The following is a 23458-nucleotide window of genomic DNA, read 5'->3' as shown; positions in this document are numbered from 1 at the left end:
AACTCTTGGGTCTGGTGCCCAGGAATCTGCATTTTAACAAGTTCTCCAGATGATTCTGATCCACAGTGAAGAATGAGAAACAACTGGCTTAGACCGAGCATGCCCTCATATTTCACTCCTATTAATGTCCAGAAACTTTTCTTGACTATTAAGGCACGGGGAAAAAAGAAAACTGAAAGATCCTTCTTCCTTATTCTAACCAGTAATGCATTGATTAAAGTAATGTATTGGTTGCCACAAGGAATACCTCTGCTAAGTTTGCCACTAAGGAAGCTCATCCGACCCTTCCCATTGTCACCCACTCTGTTTTATATCAGAACCCAATTTGGAATGAACTTTAGTGGTTGGAGCACCTTTGAGCAGTGCTTGGATATTAGGAGTTATGAGATATTAGGAGTAACCAGGATGTGAGGCAAACTCACAGAGCCCCAGCGAATTGGCCACAGCCCGTCAAAAGTAAGCAGAACTGAGAAAGAAACAAGACAGTAGGCAAGTGATTGTAGACACAGAAAATGTAAACCTTAGCTTTGCTTTCGGACTTTTTCAGCCTATTGCTGTGAAATGCACCAATTACTCTTGACACTGTTAAGCACAGAAGGCTCAGAATCATTTTTGATGAGTTGACTAGTTCTAGGAGGTCAATCTAATTTTATTTTTATGGGTATTTTAAAAATATGCTTATGTGGAAAAGGGGTATGACTTTTAATATGCCTCAAACATTGAAAAGTTAGTGACAGATGAGCCACAATGCAGCAGGACACCTTAAACACACCACTGTTCCTTTCAGACAGGATTCTGGAGGTCATCGACATCAACTCCCAGCTGGACTGAGGAGGAAACTGAGGTCCAGACTTGCCCTGGAGGAAAAAAGGTTGTTTACAGGGTCCCGTATCCATTTATTCCCTCCTAACTCCAGGTCCAATTAACAGGTAGGAGTTCAAGATTATTCAGCCTGATAAATAGCCTGGTGAGATTCTAGAAGATCTCTATGACTAGGTGGTATTAGAACTGAAAAGGCCTTTTTTCCAAAAGACATCTAATCACTTTTCCATGTCATTTCCCAGCCTCAAAGGATAATTTCCCTCCACAGAGAACAAATTGGGAAAAAAGTTCCCAGGATGTCAGGGTTCTGTGCGGAATTTCCAAGGCAGTTGCCTGCTGCTTCCAACTGCTCTGTTGCCTCATAGGCAAGGGCCCCTCAAGTTGCCTACTTGACTTCACAGGCCAGGGGACCGGGGAGCCTTTGAAGCTTCAGCTTCCCCCACATCTACACAAGATCTCTGTCTGAGTAGCGTGTTTACCATGCACATGGAGCCTCCTCCCCATGCTCCTGAGTGTGAACAAGGGGGCAGGTCATCATTCAGTTCACAGGACATCCAGCCACACCAGGACTGACTGCTGGGGAAGAGAACCTGGCAGCCGCAGAGGAAGTGCAGTGCAGACTCCTGCCCTGTGTGAATTCACACAGCAAGTTTGGTTGATCATGCAACGACTCCGTGGAAAAACCCAAGTGTTGCCTCAAGAGGTCTTCCAACCAGGAGGTGCCATGGGGGCCCCCAAGGGCAGCTCTGAGGGTCTTTGTTTCCCATTAGGCCTATGGGAGGAAAAAAAAAAAAAAAAGAGTATATACAAGTGGTGGTAGCTCCCCCTAGTGGAGTTCTCAGAAATGGAAAGGGTCTCTGAACCTTAAATGGGAAGGCACTGCTGAAAGATACTGACTGAGCTGAGAGGGTGGTCCAAAGATTCTCATACATGTCACCTCAAGGAATAGGTAAAGTTTTTGGAGGAAGTCATTTTGGTTTTTTTTTTTATCACCTCCGGCATGGGAGACTGTGGCTGTTGGAACAAGCAGTCTTGATCTCCGGCCATAGGCCTCAGGGTCAGCAGCAAGCCTGAAGCCATCAGGCCAGGAGCACTAGCTTCCTACACAGGAAGTCTCTTCCAGCCACTGCAACACTAGGGACAAATCCTTTTTTACTTCTCTGGGGCTTGTTTTCCTCCATATGTCGCTGGTGGTGGTTGTGCAGGTCAACCAGCCTCCTCCTATATCTGAGATGCTGTAAAGCTCCAGGACTCTCAGAGGAGCTCACAGCCTATTGCTCACCCAGGAGGAAGCCGCAGCATTGCTCATAACCTCCTATGCTCGGAGGAAGCCTGACAGTCACCAAGCACGTTCATGAGCATCACTGCACTTTGCTCTCGTACGACCATCTAATACACCTTATGACCTCTCCCACTCTGCCCCAACCACCAGATTGACTTTGTGTTCTGCTGTTGAGCTCAGAAATGACAGGTCCTCTCTGAGGCCACAGAGCCAACATTCCAGGCCAACAGTTCAACCAGGTCTGTTGGCTTGAGCTTGGGGCCCTGTGAAAATGAGACTGAGGAATTCTACTATTCCTTGGCAGAAAAAGAATGTTTAAGTGATTCACCCCATAATAGATATAATAATGGTGATGATGATTAACACATAAGTGTTTACTGCAGTCCAGGCACAGTTCTAATCACTGTATTTGTATATTTACTCATTTAATCACAACAAAAACCTTATGTCGTAGGTAATCCATAAATGCCATTCTTGCCTGCATACCAGTACAATTTTAACAAGAGCTAAAGTCAACTGGTTATTATAACTTTAGGGACAGTTAGCTGCACTAGTTTATGATCTACCACTGAGCATTATGATTTTCCTTGAGTCTTGATTTTTCTCCCTAAGATCACCCTCCTTGTCAGTAAAGGGACTGCATTAAGTCCATTTATAATTTAGCCTGTTCATTTGCATAAAAACAACAAGAGCAGTGATTGATCACATGTGATCTTTAAGTCTACTTTGCTGGAACTCACAGTAGGAACCTTCATGTTGACTTTTAGTTTGCCCCTCAGGGCACAGGAGCTGAGCCATACACCTGCCATTCAGCCTTGTCTTTAAGCACCTGCTTTTCCAAGTCCTTCAGGTTTTCCATTATGCCTTAAGGTTCCTTCTAGCCACCTTTCAGGAAAGCAACCTTCGTTCCTTCCCTGGAAAGATTGCCATGAACCGCACAACCAACCAAGGTGCCAGGCTTTTTCTTCTGGGCTTTCCTTAGGTTCAAAAGTCAAGTCTAGTTCTTCAGGGATTTCTGGTGACAACCAGAGCCCAAGCATGCCTTCCTCAGGCATGTCATTCCAGACAAAGTCTTGGTAAAAACCTCTATTAGCAACTGGTCTTGTTAGTTTTATGCAAAGAAACCTAATGTCATTACTTAATCTTTCAAAATTGCCAAATTCTGGAGGGATCAGGTAAGGAGAAAAATACACAGTGTGGAGGAAAATCCTTGTCCTTCTATATATGGCCAGTACCAATACAGAGAATTCCAGACCTTTCCTAGGTCTGAGAATTCTAGACCTTTCATAGGTCTCAATGGCCAATACCAATACAGAGAATTCCAGACCCTTCCTAGGTCTCAATGGCCAATACCAATATAAAGAATTCCAGACCTTTCCTAGGTCTGAGAGAATTCTAGACCTTACATAGGTCTCCAATGGCTAATGCCAAACCAATACAGGGAATTCCAAATGACCTTTCCTAGGTCACCAATGGCTAATGCCAATTCCAACACAGGGAATTCCAAATGACCTTTCATAGGTCCCAAGGCTAAATGCCAATACAGAGGTATGGTAACCATACAATAAGACCACAAGTTGTTGAGATTTCCTTTTCCCAGGTTTAAAAACTTTTACAACCTTATTATACAACATTTCCAGACTTTTCATATATTTACCCATTCAGATTTTAACCATAACCCATTTACAATTCTTGTTCTTTTTTTTCACACTGTAAAGGACTATACTCAAACTCAGTATCTGGCAGCTAAAAGTTCCCTAGATTTGCAGAGATATCCTGCAGTTTTCTTAAGCTTAGACCTTGCAAACCACCTGTCAGGCATCAATGACCTGAATGTTTAGACATATACCATTTTACAAACAAAGCACATCACCCTAAGAGGATACCTAACCCACCATTTTTCTCACTTCAAAGACGGTAGCATTACATGCAGCATCTTTAAAGATGGTGGCACCCACAAGATGGTGGCAAACCCATGTGACTCTACCACCATGGTGGAGCACTCACATGGCTTACCCAAAATGGCAGTATACCTATGAGGCTCAGTGTCCAATTCACAACCTTCATGCGGGCTCTGGAGGGAGAGACCCATTTCTCCTCCTGCAGGGGTGGAGTCATTGGCTTTGCAGTCACTTCAGAGGCCAGAACCAAAAAGGGTGGTACGAGAAAAGTCCCTTGAGTTTGCAAAGGGGTGAGCACTGCGGAAGCCACTCCCACCTGTGGAGTGGGTGGTGTGGTGGAAGCCGCCTCCACCTGGGGAGAGGGCAGTGCCACAGAAACCACCTCTACCTGGGGAGAGGCAAGGACCAGAAAACATATATACCACTTAGGCATCCCCCTTCTCAGTTTTTTTCTTTTCACTCTCCAGGCATATTTAGGCAGTCGGTGCCCTCAGAAGATGTCTTCCAAGGGGGTCGGCCTGCCACGGGCAATTTATTAATGTCCCTTTGTGGTCGCCAAATTGTTACAGAGTCCCTGGGCTGCTCCAATTGAAAACAAACCCACGGGCTCTTTAGTTAGGGGTCCAATTGCCCGCCGCCAAAATTACAACTCTGAACATTATATTTGAGTGAAAAGAAAAATTGTTTAACAGTTACACATATCCTTGCCTCCCCTCTACCAAACCTAACCAGTTTTAGGGGGGTCAGAAACACCATTTCCCTACTTCCTAGGCATAGTTCAGCTATACCAGCAGCTGCCAATCACTCAATCTGATTGGGGAGGTCCTTTCTGTGCTGTGGTGCCCTCCAGCTCTCAATGCAGGACCACCTGGATTCTCAGCCTCCTTGAGAACTGTCTTCTTTCTGTAAACCATGTGGCTCTCCTCTTCTTCTCCAGAGCACCTCTGCGAACACTCACCAGCGAGGGAGACAGCCCCAGAGCGTGCCCCCCCCCAAAGTGTTCGCAGCTGCTTATATATCCCTGACTGCGTCCTCTGACGCAGTGGGTGTTGCCAACAGTTCTGACCATTGGCAGAACCCCACGTAGGCTCTGTGTGCTTTCCATACCATCACCTGGTTCAAGACTCCTCCCATCCACCTGAGGCTTTGGATGCATTAAAGCAATTTACATAATGAAAGACACCAGCCACCAGCCTCAGGCATGTGGAGGCATTCTGAAAGCTGCTTCCTTCTCCCCATCCCCCAGCCACAAACTCCGGGGATTTTTGGACTCCCCTGTTTCTGTAACACCACCAACTATAGGTGCTTAATAAGAACTTAACATGTATCTCTTTACACAGGAGAAGGCTTTTCTTTTCCATCACATACCTATAAGTCAGTTTGCCCTCAGTGACCCATGTGATGAGGTTAAAAATTTCAGAATTATGAGGTAAAAAGAAACATTGGAGATTATTTGACTTAATTCTCCATTTCTCATATGAAACGGCGGACTCAGGAATGAAAGGTGAAATTTCTCGGTTCTTATCACACAGTGAGATTGGTGGCAGGACCAGGGCTGGTCCCCAGGTCTCCAGACTCAGCCCAGGGTTCTGTCCACTCTGCCATGCTGTGGCTGCCACACACTTGAGCTGATGAATAGCACTGAGACCTCTCTTTCTGTGGCTCTGTGAGCTCCTGGGCTTCGGCCAGCCCAACTGAGCTCAAAAACGCAAGTGTTCTGATACCAGCCTAGAGCAACCAAAAGTGGCCTGGTAAATCAGTCCTTGGCTACCTCGCCTACAAGCAAAGACCATAGTCACTTTGGAATGGTGCATTCCCAAGGCAGATAGATGGCAGAGAGCAAGGACAGTCAAGGGGCATCCTGGGACAAGTCTTCTGCCCACAGCATAAGGGATGCCTTTCTTCCTGCATCCATTCACTTCGCAAAAGTCTCCATGGTCCCACCCTATGGCCTATAAACTTGGGTGGCTGTCCCCTAGTCTGAGGGTACTTGAGAGTTCTTTGGGTACTTTGCTATAGGTGTTCTGTCACTTGGCTGTGAAGCAGAGTCCCTCTGCTCTAGTTTGAGTGGGGAGGATGAGACAGGCAGAGGGTAGTGAAGAATCAGAAGGTGGACGTGTGGAGGGAGAGAAGAGTGAGAGACTGAGCATGAATCACAGAAACTCAGATGCATCCCATCCTAGACGTGGCGTCAGGAATCAGACAGGGCAGGGATGACAACTGCCCCTCTACCACTGGCATCAGAGATAAGGAGGAGGGGCTGAGCATGTGGAAATCAAGGAGGAGAGCCTGCTTAGCTGGAGGAGGGTCATCCTGCAGGTCAGCTTCTGCGAGGGCATCACTGAGCCTCCAGCAGCACCCAGAAAGGGTCCAGTCTCTGGGTATTTCCTTTCTTCCACACACCTCTCAAACCCATCAGCTGGGAGTCATCCTTGCCCTCACTCTTCCCCTCACACCCCACATCCAGTTCTTCCTGTGGGTTCTCTCATCAAAATTATTTAGAATCTGTCCACTTCTCACCAACTCCACTGTTGACAGACTGCTCCATACCACTATCCACTCTCACCTAGATGATTGGAAGTTTCCTAACTGGTAATTCTGTTAACATTTAAGTCGAATTATATCACTTCTCTGCTCAGACCTTAAAGGAATGGCTTCCCCTCCAAATCCAAGTACAAGTAAAGACCTTTTAGGATCTATAAGTCCCTGTCTGGCAAGTCCCGCCCTCTGCCACCCAGCTAGCTTGGGCCTCATCTCCAACTCCCCCCTTGCTTGCTCCCTCCCCATTCTGGCCTCCTTGCTGTTCCTAGAACATGCCAGCAAGGCTCCCACCCCAAGGTCTTTGCATGTGCTATTCCCTCGGCCTAGAAGGTCTCCCCAGGTACCTACAATCTTCACTCTTGATTTCCTCTGCTCTTTACCCAAACATTACCTTCGAGGTCAGTCTTTCCCTGTCTCCCTTATTCTAAGCTGACCTCTACCCCTCCCCACTCCTGCTGTATTTCATAGTCCCCTTTCTGATAGTCCTCTGATGCATTTGTACTTATGTAGAGTATATTAGTTATTTATTGTATTGGTTGCCTGCCTCCCCCTAACGGAATCTAACCCTCATTAAGGCATGGGATTTTGTTGGTTTTAGTCATTGCCCAGTGTATACACTGTAGGCACTGAATGAACACCTGTTAAATAAAGAAACAAATCATAGCTACAGCTTAGGAAATGGACATTCACACAGGAGATGTCAGAGTTATGGGGTTTCTTTAGTAAGAAGAGAAGCCTGGGAAAGAAAAGGGTGTGTGTGTGTGTGTGTGTGTGTGTGTGTGAGCGCGCGCCCGCGCGCGCGCGCCCATGCCCACATCTGTGTGTTGTTGAGGTGTTTGACAGACACCTTCACTTGTAGTAAACAATGTGTGAGTTCTTGGTGACTTGTATATGTGATATTATGATTTATAATGAAAAACACCTTTGACCTCTGTCCCCTTTTCTAGCACAGAGCTCCTACAACTCTTGGAACTTCTTAAGTGATGAGAGGGATAGAAGTATCTTGTTATGCAAATGAGGTAACTGTTGGAAAGTACCTAAGGATGGGGGCTGGTGGTCAGGAGAATCAACCCTGTGGTTAGAGGGTTAGAACTTTCAGTCCCACACACCTGACCTTCAGGCCTGTGTAACAAAACCTCCATAAAAACTCATGAGATTCAGAGAGCTTCTGGGTTGGTGAACACGTGGAGACTTGGGGAGAGTGGCTCCCAGATTGGGCACGGAAGCTGGGCTCCCCTTCCCACATGCCTTGCCCTGTGTCTCTTCTATCTGGCTGTTTCTGAGTTATATCCTATAATGGTAAACCGGTGATCTAGGAAGTGAAATGCTTCTCTGAGTTCTGTGAGCCACTCCAGCAAATTAGTTGAACCTGAAGAGGGTGTTATGGGAGCCTCTGACTTATAAGCCAGTCTCAGAAGCACAGGTGACAATCTGACCTTGTGATTGGCACTGAAAGGCGGTGGGAGGTGCAGCATTGTGGGACTGAGCCCTCAATCTGTGGGAGCTGATGCTGTCTCTGGGTATACTTGTATTGTTAGAATTGAGTTGAACTGTGGGACACCCAGCTGGTATCTGAGAATTGCTTGATGATATGGAAAAACTCCTATCCTCACATTGGAATTGGGGGCAAAATTCTTTTAGTATAAAAGTGTTTTAACCTTATCTACTAACCAGGTCAACGCTTCATTCATTCACGTCCTCACTCACTCATTTACCAGACACTTTATGAGTGACAATTCTGTGTCAAGTGCTCTGTTTGACATGAGGTGGGCATGTGGCCAAGGATATGGTCCCTGCAGCTGAGACTTCTGCAGTACGATAATGAAGCCCCAGCACTCGGAACGATATGTTGGAGACTCTGGGCATTAAAGCAAACTGTAACCCCAGCAACACCTAATGAGGAAAATAAATTCAGGGCAAGAAAATCAGCCTTGTGTTTTGTGACCGGAGGTAAAGAAAGCTTCTTGGGTGAGTGTCTACTAGTAGGAATTTGCCCCTCCAGAGCACCCTGGCAGAATCTGGGGAGAGGTAAGTGGATGAGAAGGAGGGACTTCCCAGAAGTGATCTTGCTTTTCTTCCCCTGAGGACATGCCAGGAGTGAAGAGCTGTCAGTGACAAGAAGAGCAGTGTGGCTCACACCGTAGAAAGAAGACCTACCTGCTCCTGGGAGACCCTGCACATAGTACCATCCGGGCCCTGGGAAAGCCGTGGGAAATATAACTTTGACCTTGACATTTGCCCGCAGTCTTGTATATATGAAGCAGACAACTCCTAGACTATTGGTTATACCACTTTGCCTTTCTTGGAGAGTGTCCCCTTGTCAGGCAGGGGTTGCTGCTGAGGGCAGTCAAGCACCTTTTCTGATGATCTGTGAGTGGCACCTGGGAAGCTGGCCAGGAATACTATTCTAGCATGTTAGAAATCTGCCTGCTTTTGTCATGACTACCTAATTTGTCTGCTTAACTTAGCTGTTGAGGTTTTCACATAGCAAAACACAGAGCCTTTGTGACTTTGCCATACATTTATTTGTTCATCTTCCACGGCCACATTTTTCCTGGCTGGGTCTGTGGCATGCACTTTCTGGCATCCCTTGACCTCTGACCTCCCTGTACCTGGTCTTTTGTACCTATACCACCAGCTCTCACTTCCCCCTGCAGCCTCACTCCAACATTCTGGGCCCCATCTTTAATGGTGGAGGGTTTGGTCTCAGCTCCTTGTAGTCTGGTCACTGCTGTGGGAGGCCACTGGAGGGTGTCAGGCCAGATCGCCCAAGGAGAGCTCTTGTCTTCTGGAGAAGTGAAGGGTCCAGGCCCTCTCTGTCCAGCTGCTATCAAGACCTATGTGTAAGCCTCCTTGCTTGAACCACTGTGCCAGCCTTTTCCCTGCCAGGGAGGAGTCAGAACAAAAGGAAGTATAGTTAGTGATCTGAGGGTGAGCTGCAAGAAGAATAGCACCAAGAATCCTGGGGACGCCCTCTGGCTTCTCCCCTCAGCTCCTCTGGCTTTTGAATAGTGGTGCCCTGACTCAGGCCCAATGTCTTGTTTGCTCAAACCATACCTCCCACTCCATGGGCCCTACCAGGGTCCCTGCAGCCCATCAGCCATTGCTGAGCACATGCAACCTGAAGCTATCCTGCAGAAGTTGCCTTTATATACTGTGTCATTAATTATCCACCTTTAATGGCCCCTTAGTTCTCCAAGAATCAAGTCCAAGCAATTTGCTTGACTTACAGGCCCTGGAAAGTAAAGCTTCATACAATCTACCCAGCCAGGGCCCCTGCCCTCTAACACCCAGTGCCATCCACCTTGGTCCCATGGACCCGTCTCTGACCCTCGGTGTGTGCCAGGCATAATCTCCCTCCATGACAGTTCTCACCACAGCCTGGCTCCTCCCTCACCCCACTCACCAGAATGTTCCTTTCTCCCTCCCACATTCCTTGGTTTCACCATCCTCAAGCCCAGCCCAGCCCAATACACCCAACATGTCTGATCTCTTTTTCTTGGTAACCTGCTGCCTTTACAGTCTGGCTCCAAGACATTATGCATAATTTTCTCCTATTAGAAAGTATGTGAGATGTGGGGCCTAAAGTCCTGTGTTCAATGCCTGCCTCTCCCATGCCCTGGGCAAAGACAGGTAGGCCCTTTGCTTATCCATTCAATATGATGTATGTGACTCTGTAACTGCCCCCGACACCTTCCAGGAAGGCAGGGTTTGGCTAAAAATAAATAAAACCAATAATTGCTTGCAATTCTCTTCCTGCGCGTGTAAAACAGGGATGACGATGATGAGATGCGTTCCCAGATTCTTAGGGCTACCACAAGGACCAGATGGTTGTGAAACTGCTTTAGGAGAGGTAAAGATTTACAGAAACACCAGAAGATATTGTTGTGCCTGTGCAGTAAGCTCCTATGGAATGAAAAGATTTAACACTTATAATATCAAATATGTGAGAGGAAGCCCCAAAACTAAAAGGCACAAGTTTCCAGATTAAAAATCTCAAGTTCTAAGTTTACCAAATTCAGCAAAAGGAAACCAAACAGAAATGGACACCCAGTTAAGTTAAAATTTCATAAACAATGAGTAATCTTTTGATAAAAGTATGTCTCAAATATTGCAAAATTACTCATAGTTTATCTGAAATTTAAATATAGTCATGATATTGCAAAGCACCAGGAGATAAAGAAATGTTAACAACTCCCAGATGGCAAAAGTGTCACATACAAAGAAAGCAGAAACGTATCATCTTCTCGTGACAAGACCTGGGAGTTTGGAAGCAGTGGAGCAATGCCTTCAGAATTGTGAAGAAAAATGACATCCATCCTGGAATTTTACATCCATCTAAACATTAATGACGTTTGAGAATTAAGTAAAGGCATTTTTAGGCATACAAAGTTAAAAAATGTACCTCCCCTTTACCCTTTCCTAGAAACTTTGTGGGAGATTTGGTCTCCCAAAAGAAGAAACAAACCAAGAAAGAAGATATGCAGGGAAACAGAGACTCAGCATGGGAGAGAAGGACGTGAATTCCCAGGATGTGGCGGGGCTCAGGCAGAGACCACAGGCAAGACTGGAGGGGGAGAAAGCCAGGCTCTGGGGGGAAGGAAGGAGAGAACCCAGGGAAAGCCTGATGCACTCGATTGCATGGAAAATGATGGTTAGATGGGTGGTAGAGAGTTTGGAGAGAGTTTAAATAGGTACACAGAAAACTAAGCTGGTGAAGACAATTAGTCAATTATTAACAAAATGTTTACAAGAGATTAAATGAACATTATCATAATATACTGCTTGGCAATGCAGAAAATAATATTTGATAGTAATAATGATGTAAACACTAAACATTGATTTAACCAATAAATTATGTTGGAAGCAGAGAAAGTGAGCGTATGGTTTTATACAAAGATAAGAGGTGATGTTCCATCACCCAAGGTAAAAGTCAGTTCTTACAGCAGCGCGCAAGGCCCTACACAACAGCGTTGCCCCAACTTGGCACTCAAATTTTATTCCTCATTGCTCGCCTCTCTTTCACCTTGCCCTAGCAATAGGGGCTGCTTTGCTGTTCTGTTCCTCGGTTACATCCTATGTCCTCCCACCTCAGGGCCTTTGCCCTTGCTGTCTTGCTTAGAATGCCCTTCCCCTACACACCCACAGGGCTCTCCCTCCCATCCTTCAGGTCTTTGTTCAGATGGCACTATCTGAGTGAGACCATCCCATAGCCCCGTTTCCTTATTTGGCATTGCATTTCTACCCCTATATTCCCTACATCACCCCCATGAATGCTAATTTTTTTCTATATTATCCGATACAGAGCACTGCCTCTATACAATGAGATGTTCAGAATGATATTTTACTTGAATGTTTGCTTATTCTCCCCAGTGGAGTGAAAGCCTTATGACAGCACAGAATTTTGTTCACTACATCTAGCCATGACTTGTTCATTAATGTACCCAAGCTTAGTGACAAACGCAAAGAAGGAGCTTTATAAATATTTGTTAGATAAAAAAAGAAATCAAGAAAAAGCAATAGTCTTGGCTGGTGTGGCTCAATTGGTTGCGCGTCAGTCCTGCAAACCAAAAGTCACTGGTTTGTTTGTCTGTCAGGGCATATATATACCTGGGCTGCAGGTCTGGTCCCCTAGGGTGCATATGAAAGGCAACCAATCAATGTTTCTCTCTCACATCAATGTTTCTTGACCTCTCTTTCTCCCTCCCTTCCCCTCTCTCTTAAATGAAAACTAAAATAAAATATTTTAAAAGATAAATAGCAATGTAAGCAATCACCAAGGAGAACAAAGGTAAATGCCAGAAACTAATTGTTAAAATAACTGAAAGCTGTTGTCTCTATAGGATTTGGATTCATGGTAAGGAGAGCAACAGGGTCTACTAGTTTTCCTTAGAAACCTTAGTGTCATTTGCCTTTCAAACTGTGTGCTTGTATTACTTTCATACAAATTAAAATGATTTTTAATATGCTGTGTCACCTCCCCACCAAAATCATACTTAATTTTAATATCTAAAGGAAGTGACTACCAGTCTTATTCTCACTGTCTTCTACCTGTTTCTCTCTAACCCACAACCTATAATCCATCACCAAGGTCTGAAGATCCCATCTCCTCCATAGCTCTCAAGTCCATCCATGTCTTTGTATTTCCATCACTACTGCCCTAGTGCCATCTTTCACTTAGATGTTCGAAAGGTGTTCTTACTGGGTCCATCCAACCCATTATACCATGGCCAGATATTTTCGAACACAAATCTGATCACACTGCTCCTCCGCCACCCACTTCAACATGCCCATGGCATTCTATTGCTCCTAGGCTAAAGATGAAACACTTAGCCCTTCCACCTTGTTCCATGCTTGCCCTCTACCTGATCACCCCAGTTTTATACTTACCATGTTTCCCCACCACAGGGCCTTTGGACATGCTGTCCCCTGTGCCCAGAATACTGTTTCTAGAACCTTTTCCTACTTACCTTCTGCTTACCATTCAAACATTAGCTAAAGAACCATTAAGTCAAAGCCCTCTATTTTAGATTGTGATAGCACAGGTATGTGGATGTCTGTACTTTATAACACTTGCCACAGTTACAATTTTACATTTGGGATTATTGGATTAACATCTGCTTCCAGCCCCACCATCAACACTAACATACCCATACCCGCACACAATCATAAGTTCCATTAAAGTGGGAATTAATTTGTTTAAGTTATCATTATGTCCTAACTGTTCATGCATGGTACAAGTTCAATAAATACATATTGAACTATTTGTTGAAACATTACTTTTTACTACTGCAACAACCAATATGTACTGCTTGGGTATGAATAACAATTATTCATCTTTCTCCTCTATCCTAAAATTGTAGGATGGGGAGACTGAATGTTTTTCTTTAAGCCCTGCCATTCACTTCTCTCTATACTTCCAGTTTCCAACTTCACACATAATTTCTAGAACTGTGTATTGATATAAAAGCCACAAAAGTCTTACACGTTATAGGGGTTCCTATCCTGGAGAGCTAACTTATTATAAAGTCATTCCTTATCATTTTCCTTTTAAACATAATCACTCACAATATATCTCCTGCACTTCACATATGATCTTCAAATATGTAATTTTCCTTCATGCTTTGACATGGACTCAATGGCTAGATTCTAGTGCACAAGTGATTGAGGCTGAAGATGTGGCACTGTAGGCAAACCTGAAGACTTTTACCTTGTCTCAATGTTATGAAGTTTACAACCTATGCTCTGTGCTGGAGATTTTTCTCTTTCCCCTCATTTTTCATAAAATAGGGGCAAAATGCAACACAAAGAGGTAAATTATTGCACATGCATTAATATGCAGAAAAGATGGTGACACTGACTGCCTGACAGGACCACCATGAGAATGACCATTTGTCAGCAGATGGGCAAAACTCCAAATCCAGCATAAGCTAGGGGACTAGGGGGTTCTACATGGGAACATCCAATGTGGAACACCGCTTGTGCACACTTCCTCTGCAGTTAGGCACTGCCTGATAACCCAATACTCATTCAATCCTTTGCTGAGTAAAACAAATTTCAATTCATCCTGTTTCATCTCTACTTTTTCAGAATTGTGTGATAAACCAAATATTCTTAAAGTGTGTTCTAAAGAATGACTATTAGATTGTCTTCGTTGTCATTAACTCCCCTTGGACTCACCATCTTGCTCTCATGACTACACCCGTTGCTCTTATTACTGTTTTCAGAGATAGGTTCATTGGCTGTTCCACAACCATTCTTGCCATTTCTGTGAGCAATGTGGAATTTAGCATTCCTTGAAACCTTGAGCTTCATAAAATTTTGTTCCTCTGGCATATGTCACCAAATCCCTGTGCATTCCCAGGGAGGTGGGGGAGTGGAATGCAACACGTCAGGACTGCAGCGTAGGGGACATTCTCAAGGCTTTGTGTCCACCACTACCCTTTTTTTAATATAGTTTTATTGATATGTAATTGACATACAGCACTATATAATTTTAAGGTTGAGTTACATATGTTGAGAAATGATTACCACATATGTTTAATTAACATCCATCATCTCATATAGGTACAAAAAAAATGTCTTCTTCCTTGTGATGAGAACGCTTAGGATCTACTCTCTCATTAACTTTCAAATACACCACATTGGCAGTGTTAACTATCGTCATCATGTTGTATATTATATCCCTAGTACTTTTTTGTATATTATATCCCTAGCATTTATTTATTTTATGACTAGCAGTTTGTACCTCCACCCAATCCCCCTACCCTGCCTCGGGTAACCACAAATCTGATCTCTATTTCTATGAGTTCAGTTTTATTTATTTATTTATTTATTGTTTATTTTTATTTTTTTAGATTCCACATATAAGTGAGATCATACAGTATCTGTCTTTCTCTGTCTGATTTATTTCACTTAACACAATGTCCTCAAGCTCTATCCCTGTTGTCACAAATGGCAAGAGTTCCTTCTTTTAATGGCTAACTAATACTCTACCATTATCTTTAAGAGCAAGTGTGCATTCTAATTGTCAGTAAAATGCAAATTAAACAAAATACTATTTGATGCCCATCAAATTAACAGTACCCCTCCACAACTAGAATATTCAGAGCTGGTTCAGCGCCATAAACACTCCCCTTCAGAGTTGGTGATTTCCTGTGTTTGTCTCTTAATTCCTATTACCACCCATTATCATTTTCAAGATGGAAATACTTTTTTCTGGTCCTAAAAAATATGCTCTCATTGAAAACAATTCAGTCACTGCATAAAATGTTGAAAAAGAAGCTGATAATCACATATATCCCTTCAACCCATAAAATGACCCATTGATTTTGCTGTTTCGTGGAGCTGGTCTTAGCCTGGTTCCTTACTTGGTGCCTCATCTGATAAATGAAAATAATGACTGACACTGCCTCACATTGTAAGGACTTAATATTTGTATGCAGCACAGTGTTTAGTAACTGCTCATTATTACTATTATTGATATGCTTCCAGTCTTTTTTAAGCATATATATGTTAGTGTGCATTTTTTATGTTCTCTCAAAGTGACTTTTGTGTACCAAAAAGATTATTTAGAAAATATATTGCTTTGATAAATTATTAATGTTATAAACTTTAAGTTAAGTTCTTCCTGGTTTTGAGTTCAACTGAAAAATTTTATGACTCTATTCATAAGCAGAGGTTGCCTGTTTTTCTTTCAAAAGCCTGAACTCCTTGAGAGTCTTTGAAAGCAAGAAAACAGAACTCCTAGAAGGACTTGTGTTATGGATTGAATGTTTGTGGTCCCCCAATTCATAAGCTGAAGCCCTAAATCCCAGGGTGGCTATATTTGGAGATGGGGCCTTTAAGGAAGTAATTAAGCTTAAATGAGGTCACAGAGTGAGGCTGATCCCCTGGGACTGGTGTCCTTATAAAAGAGTGAGAGACACTGGAGCTTGCAAAGAATAAAGGTCATGTGAGAGCACAGCAGGTAGGTCAGAGGTCAGCAGTAAGAAAAGAGCAGAAACCCAAGCACCACTAGATGGTTAACATCCTTGGGGATGTGAGAATTTGGAGGATTGACTGTTGGGTACATAAGGGTGCCCCTCCAGCCTCGGGCTTGGGGTCCCAGCCCAGCAGTGAAGCTGCAATAGCCACTACTGGGCCTGTGAACTGAGATTCCAATCTTAGAATTGCCAGATTTAGCAAATAAAAGTACAAAATCTGCAACTAAATTTCAGTTTCAGATGATTTTGCAATATTTGAAACATTCTTATACCAAAAAAAAAAAAAAAAAAAAAAAATTCACTGTTTTCTGGAATTCAAATTAACTGGGCATCCTGTAGTTTATCTGGCCATACTACCCAGTACAGGAGCAATTTTCTGAAGGGCATTTTAGTAACGCACATCAAAACACTTAAGCCAAACAAAATTATTCTTACAGCAATTTCACTTCTAGGAATTTAATCTCAAAAATTACTAGATAATAGATAAATATATACAGGTTATGGTATTTTTGTTCAAATGTATGCAGCCTTAAAATTTTATGTTCAGCATATAACATTAAATTTTAAAAAGATAATAAAGTAATTTTAAGTGTGAGTTTATTTTTAACTAAGTATTTTATATGTACAACTCACACACACACACAAAATCTGCATAGTTATACCAACATTTTGATAGGAGTGTCCTCTGGATTGTGGGGTTACAGGTGATTTTTGCTTTTCTCTATGTACCTTTATGCATATATTATTTTGATAATCAGAATAAAACAATAATGCTATTACAATTTTGAAACTAAAAGTACTAGTAACTTTCAAAAAAAGAATTATGCAAAAACATTCTTTGACATTTACATAATCTTAAAATATGAAGCAGCAAGTCCATGTATAGATTCAGGAACTCCTTGCCTAAAATTGTGGACATGTTCCTCCTCCTCCTAGTTTGGCGTTGATTTATCTAAGCCGTGACATCTTTCTTTTGCCTAAGCCACATCTGCTCTTTTTGTTTATTTGTGTTTTAAGGGGGAGATATTTTCTTTTTTCTTTCTTTTCTTTTTTGGTTACCCAATATCCATTTTATTCCCTTTTTTTAAACTACAGAGCACCAGTTTTCCTCTGGAGAAACCATCTCCACACCTGATGCTCAGTCCCTGTGCTTTGGGTAAAACTAATTCCAACCCTGGCACCAAAGGTGTACACGTGACCCAGATATGTCCAGTGAGAGCATAGTGAAAGCGTACCATTCTCCTGGCCTAATAGTCTTTCCAGATAAGAGAATGAGGTGGTATTCCGACTGATGAAAATCAGATTATGAATTTTATCAGGTCAACAAAAGCACTTTTCTTATTGGACCAGGACCTGACAGGATATATGTCTGGAGTTACCAGCCATCTTACCACCATCTGAAGCCAACAGACAGCAAAATTGTATCAATGGAGACGGGAAAAAAGTTATACTTCCTGGATCATAGTGTACCTGAAGCCCAATTTTATTTTATTTTATTTTATTTTTTGACGAATTCCATTGTTTTCAAGTAACATAGTACAGACCTTAAATTTATCATGAATTCTCCAGAAAAGGCTCTAGTTAATTTAATTGATGGGGGAATAAAATTAATTGATTCTACTAGCACTAGGTGGAAACACTACTTATAGATATGGGTAGAATTTCATGGGTGAAAATACCCTAAGGAGTAGGGCTGTCAAGCATCATATATCGTCGTCGTCGTCGTCGGCAGCCGTCCGTCTCGAGAGACGATGGTGTAGCTTCTTAAGTGTCTATCTGCACCGCCGAGAATGGCTGTGCAGTCCGACTCGGGAGTGACACGGCATCTGTCTCCTCCCGTGTTGAATCGACATCTTGCGATGACGCTGGAGTGTCCTCTCCAGTGGAGCTGAAGCTACAGAGCCTGGGCAGGGTGATATGGAGGGTCCGCTGTTGCCCATGCAGCAGACCCCCCCTCTCTTCGCAGCTGAAGGGTCCAAGGGAAAGACGGAGTCGATACAGCTTGGGTTCAGGTGCGCCGCAGGAGTTGCCGGTGTTGACTACAACGTCAAACCGCCTTAGGGACTCCGGCTCCGGATTTTCTGTCGGGGTTTACTCCCTTAGCCTTTCCCCTGAAGAGGTATGCCGCAAGGCAGCGGAGGTTTTTTGGAGTCAGAGTTTTCCTTCTCTGATGTACCCTGACTGGAAGATCGAACCAGCGACACTTAGCTCACAGGCCGACGCTCGATCCACTGAGCTAAACCAGCCAGGGTTAAAAGCATCATATATATATATACGCTCGATCCACTGAGCTAAACCAGCCAGGGTTAAAAGCATCATATATATATATATATATATATATATATATATGACAGGCCCTATATTTAATGAATTTGCCTTGCTTCCTGTATTGGCTTTCTCAGGATACCCTGTATTCCCTTTTCTTCAATAAATTACAAAAACTCAGCATTTAGAGCTATCTATCAAATTAATTTGGGCATTTGCTAAATTTGGTGGCCCCACTAAGCAGTCATTTAACCCCTGAAACCTTCCATGTCTCAGTAGGCTCTATGGACCTCTGCCAACTGAAACCCAAGTTTAGATAAAGTTATATGAGTTAATAAATTTCTTTTTTTGTTAATCTGTTTTAAATGAGATTTTTAGTCTTTTGTAACCAAAATAAAGTTTACTGGGCCCAATTAATTATAGAACCAACAACAACTAAGCTCTATAGCCTAATTGTATTAACTACATTTTATTAATCACTCACTGTGTTTAAGACATTTTAAATACTTTATCTTATAAACAAAGCCACTCATCCTTTGAAACAGGCATTATTTTCTCTATTTCACAGATAAGGAACCTGAGACTCCATAAGTTTAAATAACTGACCCAAAATTACACAGCTAGATGGATGGAACCAGGATGCCAAACTCCAACCTGCGTTCTTTCAATGCACCATACTATCTCCCAGTCTAGACTTTGAATTCTGAACTCCGATCTCATACCACAGAGAGAATTCTTTAATTGGGTTTGGGTTCACTACCAGTTGAGCTAAAATAACCACCAGAAAACCTAACTTTCCACAAATAGCTCTGGGTTCAAGCCAAGTACATAAAAAGTGCATAAACAGAGCTTCAGTTTAAAGTGGGTAAAGGAAGTCACCTCAGAACTAACATGTTCGAAGCAAGGATCAAAATCCAAAAGCAAGTATTTGGTTCACTTGAGTTATGTCAAATGCCAATGAGCATTTTGCAATCTCAAAGCACTAATTAAAGTTGACACTATTGTTGAAGTTAACTGGATAACCTCAAGTTTTTCACTTTATATGAACACTACCTAAACCTGTACAAGCTGGACACGAACTATGTATACATGCAGACCTGAGACAAAGAAATCACTGAATTTCCAATACATCATTTCTGTTTCTTATACATGTATAAAAATATATAAGTAAAATGATTCACGCACATTTACCTGTGACATGACATTGTATGTGCAATCATCTTGTGTTTGTTATTTATCACAGAGACCCAACACCTCTCTCAAGGAACTCAGGTACAGCAGGTAGGTGATTAACTCTGTTCACATTCAGGCATCAGCAAATGGCAAACATATACAATCCAGTTCTCACTTTCCAGAATTGATCGAGTCCTTTGGGACATCACATCACAGTTCATTTAGGCTGCACTTGAAAAGCAATTAGAGGTCAAGGAAAGTGCTCTTGCCATCCTGAGTTTCTGCTCACCAGCAATGGCACGCACAGTCCTCATTTGTATCCTATGGCATGGATGGCACAGTGCTACTGCTTCTCCCGAAGGACAGCAAAGGTGGAAACAGAGGCTCCTGTAGAAGCCTGGAGGGATGGAGGCTGGCAGGCCGAGCCTTTCGGCTTGTTTCTGAATAAATCTATTTGTCAAACGTCTCCACTTGGCAATTTCCTGGCAGCCCTGAATATTTTATGGAGGACATTCCAGGAACAAAAGAGACGTTGTTCCTTACTACCCCAGTCCAGCAGGCTGAGTGAGGGCTTCCGCCTCCTGGGGAGGGTCAAGGGGAGACCTGTCTGGCTGAAGGACGTGGAATTTGTGACAGTGCCCCCAAGTTCAGTAAAAGAATGACAACCACCCACCCCACCTCTACAGCATGCCTTCCTAATGCACACGCCTGCTTTTCACTTTTGAGAAACGGAGAGGCAGATTCTGCTGCCTGGTGCAGCAACACCCCAACACAAAGGTTCTTTTCAAATCCACCTCTGAACTTCAGGACCCAGGCTCAGCCTATCCATCCATGAGCTCCCAGCAGATGCTCAATAAGTGACTGTAACCCCTTCCTCCTGGATTCCCACCAGAGCCTTCCATTGGTGGCACAGCAAGGGCGCTGCATTGAGAGAGGTCTGTCCGCGTGCAGGCAATGAAGGGATGCATTGCCCACAGAGGATTTAAAAACAATAATAAAACTGACCGAAAGTCAGACTGCTGTTTTTCACATGTTGCAGCAATTATAACCAATGTCAGTGATAAACGTATTCCTCCAGGCCCCACCGCTGGCAATGCCAGCCCACGTTCCCCCTGGGCCCCTACCCTTTAGTCTCCTTCCCACTCCTGTCCCCACTTCAGACAGAGGGATGGCTCTAAAATGGGATCTGGGCATGGGGTGCCTCTCATGGGAAACTCTTGCTTTCTCCCACGGCCTTCAGAATGAGTCCAGTCCAGCAGCTTCACGGCCCTTCCTGATGGGAGTCCATCCAATTTTTCCAGCCTCCCCTGCATTCTTTCTTCCTCCCCATGTGTCCATCGTCCCATTCTTGAGCCCTCATGTCTTTGTTCAAGATATTATTTCATTAAGAATTTTCCTTCTAATCTTAAAAATTCCAGCTCATCTTGCAAGGTGTGGCTGACATGTCAACTTCTTTGGAAAACCTTCCTCAGTGCCTCCAGCCCAGAAAGAATCCATTACTCTTCCACCCTTACCTGGAGCCTTGCTACATACCCACCTATCGCATACTGCAGACCCCACCCTCTCTGCTTCCCTTGACTACAGTTGACTCTTCAACAATGCAAGGGGTTAGGAGTGCCACCCCCACAGTCAAAAATATACATATAACTTTTGACTCCCCACAAACTTACATACAGTCCCTTGGTATCCATAGGGGATTGGTTCCGGGACTCCTACAGATAACAAAATTTGCAGATGCGCAAGTCCCTTATTAAAATGGCTGTAGAACAATGCATACAGTTGGCTCTCCATATGCATGGATTCCCAACCACAGATTGGAAACACTGAGGGGGAAGCCAAAGGAGTCCCAGAGACTTCTCTGAGCCCCAGCATCATGGCTGGGGCAGGCTGATTGTCAAAGTGGTTCAAACTCCCTCACCTGCCTGTGCAATGTACCTTTAGGCTCCTCCCAACAAGAGGTAGAGTTTATTTCCCCATTACTTGAGTCTGGGTTGGCCTAGTGATTTGTTTTAGCCAATAAATAATAATATGCAGCTGAAGTGACTGTACTAGTTACAGACGTTGGTTTCAAGTGTCTTTGATATTTCGGCTTGCTCTTGGGCCGCTGAACCCACTATGAGAAAAAGCCCAGGCCACCTGCTAGAGGGACAGGAAAGATGAGCAGGAGAGCTAAGGCTCCCTGACCAACAGCCAGCCAATTCCCAGAAGCTGTACCACCTGATCAAGCCAGACTGACCACAGAGGCATGAGGAAGCGCAGGTCAGGCGGAACCAGAAGAGCTGCTCAGCTGAGCTCAGCCTCTATTGCTGACCTGTGGAACTGGGACCTAGAACATAATGGTTGCTGTTTCAAACCCCTAAGTTTTGAAGTGGTTGGTTACATAGCAATAGCTAACTGGTTTACCAATCCTGGAGCTATCCCCCCTCAAGACTCCAAGTTATACGAGAAAATAAATGTTTTGTTTGTTTGTTTGTTTGTTTTTAAATGCTACTGTTGGATAGAGCCAATACTTCCCTGATACAGTACTGCAGAGGAATTGAAAAGATGAGGCAGAACCCCTGCCTTCAAGGAAATGACAGTCCAGTTGGACTTAAAACATATTTTTCAACTAAGTGAGGTGATAATTCATACTTGAGTATCTGTAGAAAGAGTGAGAGTCTGAAAAGGTGCATAGCAATACAAGGTAACCGTCACTGTGTACAGGGTGGGTGGGCCAGTCCACATGGAGGCCTCATAAAGAAAGTTGGATATGAGCTAAGTGGTCTTTGAGGGAAGTTTGGGATTTAAAGAGATGGGGAGAGAAGGGGAAGTGGAAAGAGACAGGATCCTATTTGGGCCTGGAACGATGGACATTCCATAGGGATTTGTTCTGGGATGAGGTGAATGTCTAGGAACCAAGCTCAGATGTGGTGATTTAGGGCGTGAAGGACACACAAGCTTTCTCAGTGCAGCCCTCCAAAATGTTCATGCAATAAGATCACAAGGGAGAGCTACCGGCAGGTACAGCCAGTGTCCTCCATAGCGACCCTCAGAAGAGTTTCAAAAAGCACATTGTCTCAGGGGTCATGCCATGATCCTGGAAGTGACCAGGCTTGAGGAGTCCCTTCCACCTGTGCACCTGTATCCTTTACTTTCTCTTACAGAGTGGGCTTGCTGGCAGCCTCGGGTGGGGGACACAGAGTAAGCCTCTAATAAAGGTTGGATCTCAGGCTGAATGGATTTTACAAGCCTACAAAGAAAGTAGCAGAGAGGTGCCGCTTTCTCTTAAATTGGCAGAGTCAGCCACACCTCTCTTCACATGGGAGCTGTCTGAGCTGAGAGAAGCAATCACGGGCTAACAGGATCACCCCGGGCTCCATGCAGGGTCATCCACTTGGGGCCTGGAGAAGAGGTAAAAGGAAGCGCCCTCATCTTTGGTCCCAACTGCAAACATAGAGGCACTGAATAATTCCCAAACCAAACCAGCCTCAGAATTAAAGCACAGTGGAGGAGGGAACTATTGTTTATGTTGGCCAGGAAGCCTTCTTTCTTTTACTGAGCAATGATTATGTGCTAAGCATATCTTACCCTCATTAGAAAGCCTTCACAATATTTCTTTGAGATGAGCATAATGATCCCTGATTCATGGTTAAGGAGCACCCAGCCCCAGGAGAGAGAAGAAGGTGCCTGAGGTCTGAACTCTAGTGAGTAGGAAAGGCAGGGTTTGAATCCTCGTCAGTCTGAAGCTGAAGTCTGTGCTCTCCCGACAAAGCTCCACACAGTGCCTGGCTACTGGGATTTTCCTCCACGTCTGAGCTGAATGCAAGCTTTCACAGGAGCTTATCTGTAGAGGCCTCTCATCTTAGCCAAGAGTGAGTTAACACTTCAGACTTCAGAATGAGGTCTGTTATAAAGTAGCCATGAGCCAATCAAGCGGTCTCTCAGGACCGCAATGATTATTTTTCATTTATAAAATGAGAAAGTGAAGCCGAATGATGTATCATAACACT

General features: G+C 43.8%; 1 protein-coding gene across 1 annotated transcript in view; it reads right to left on the bottom strand.

Moving 5' to 3' along the window:
• The window catches only part of KCNA6 (potassium voltage-gated channel subfamily A member 6), a 79290-nt gene that overhangs the window by 34816 nt on the left and 21016 nt on the right, over positions 1-23458 (bottom strand). The window lies entirely within an intron of this gene.

This window comes from Furipterus horrens, unplaced genomic scaffold, assembly GCF_987537825.1.
Source record: "Furipterus horrens unplaced genomic scaffold, mFurHor1.1.pri manual_scaffold_4, whole genome shotgun sequence".
In the NCBI taxonomy this organism is placed as follows: domain Eukaryota; kingdom Metazoa; phylum Chordata; class Mammalia; order Chiroptera; family Furipteridae; genus Furipterus; species Furipterus horrens.
This window is presented reverse-complemented; position numbering and strand designations above follow the sequence as displayed.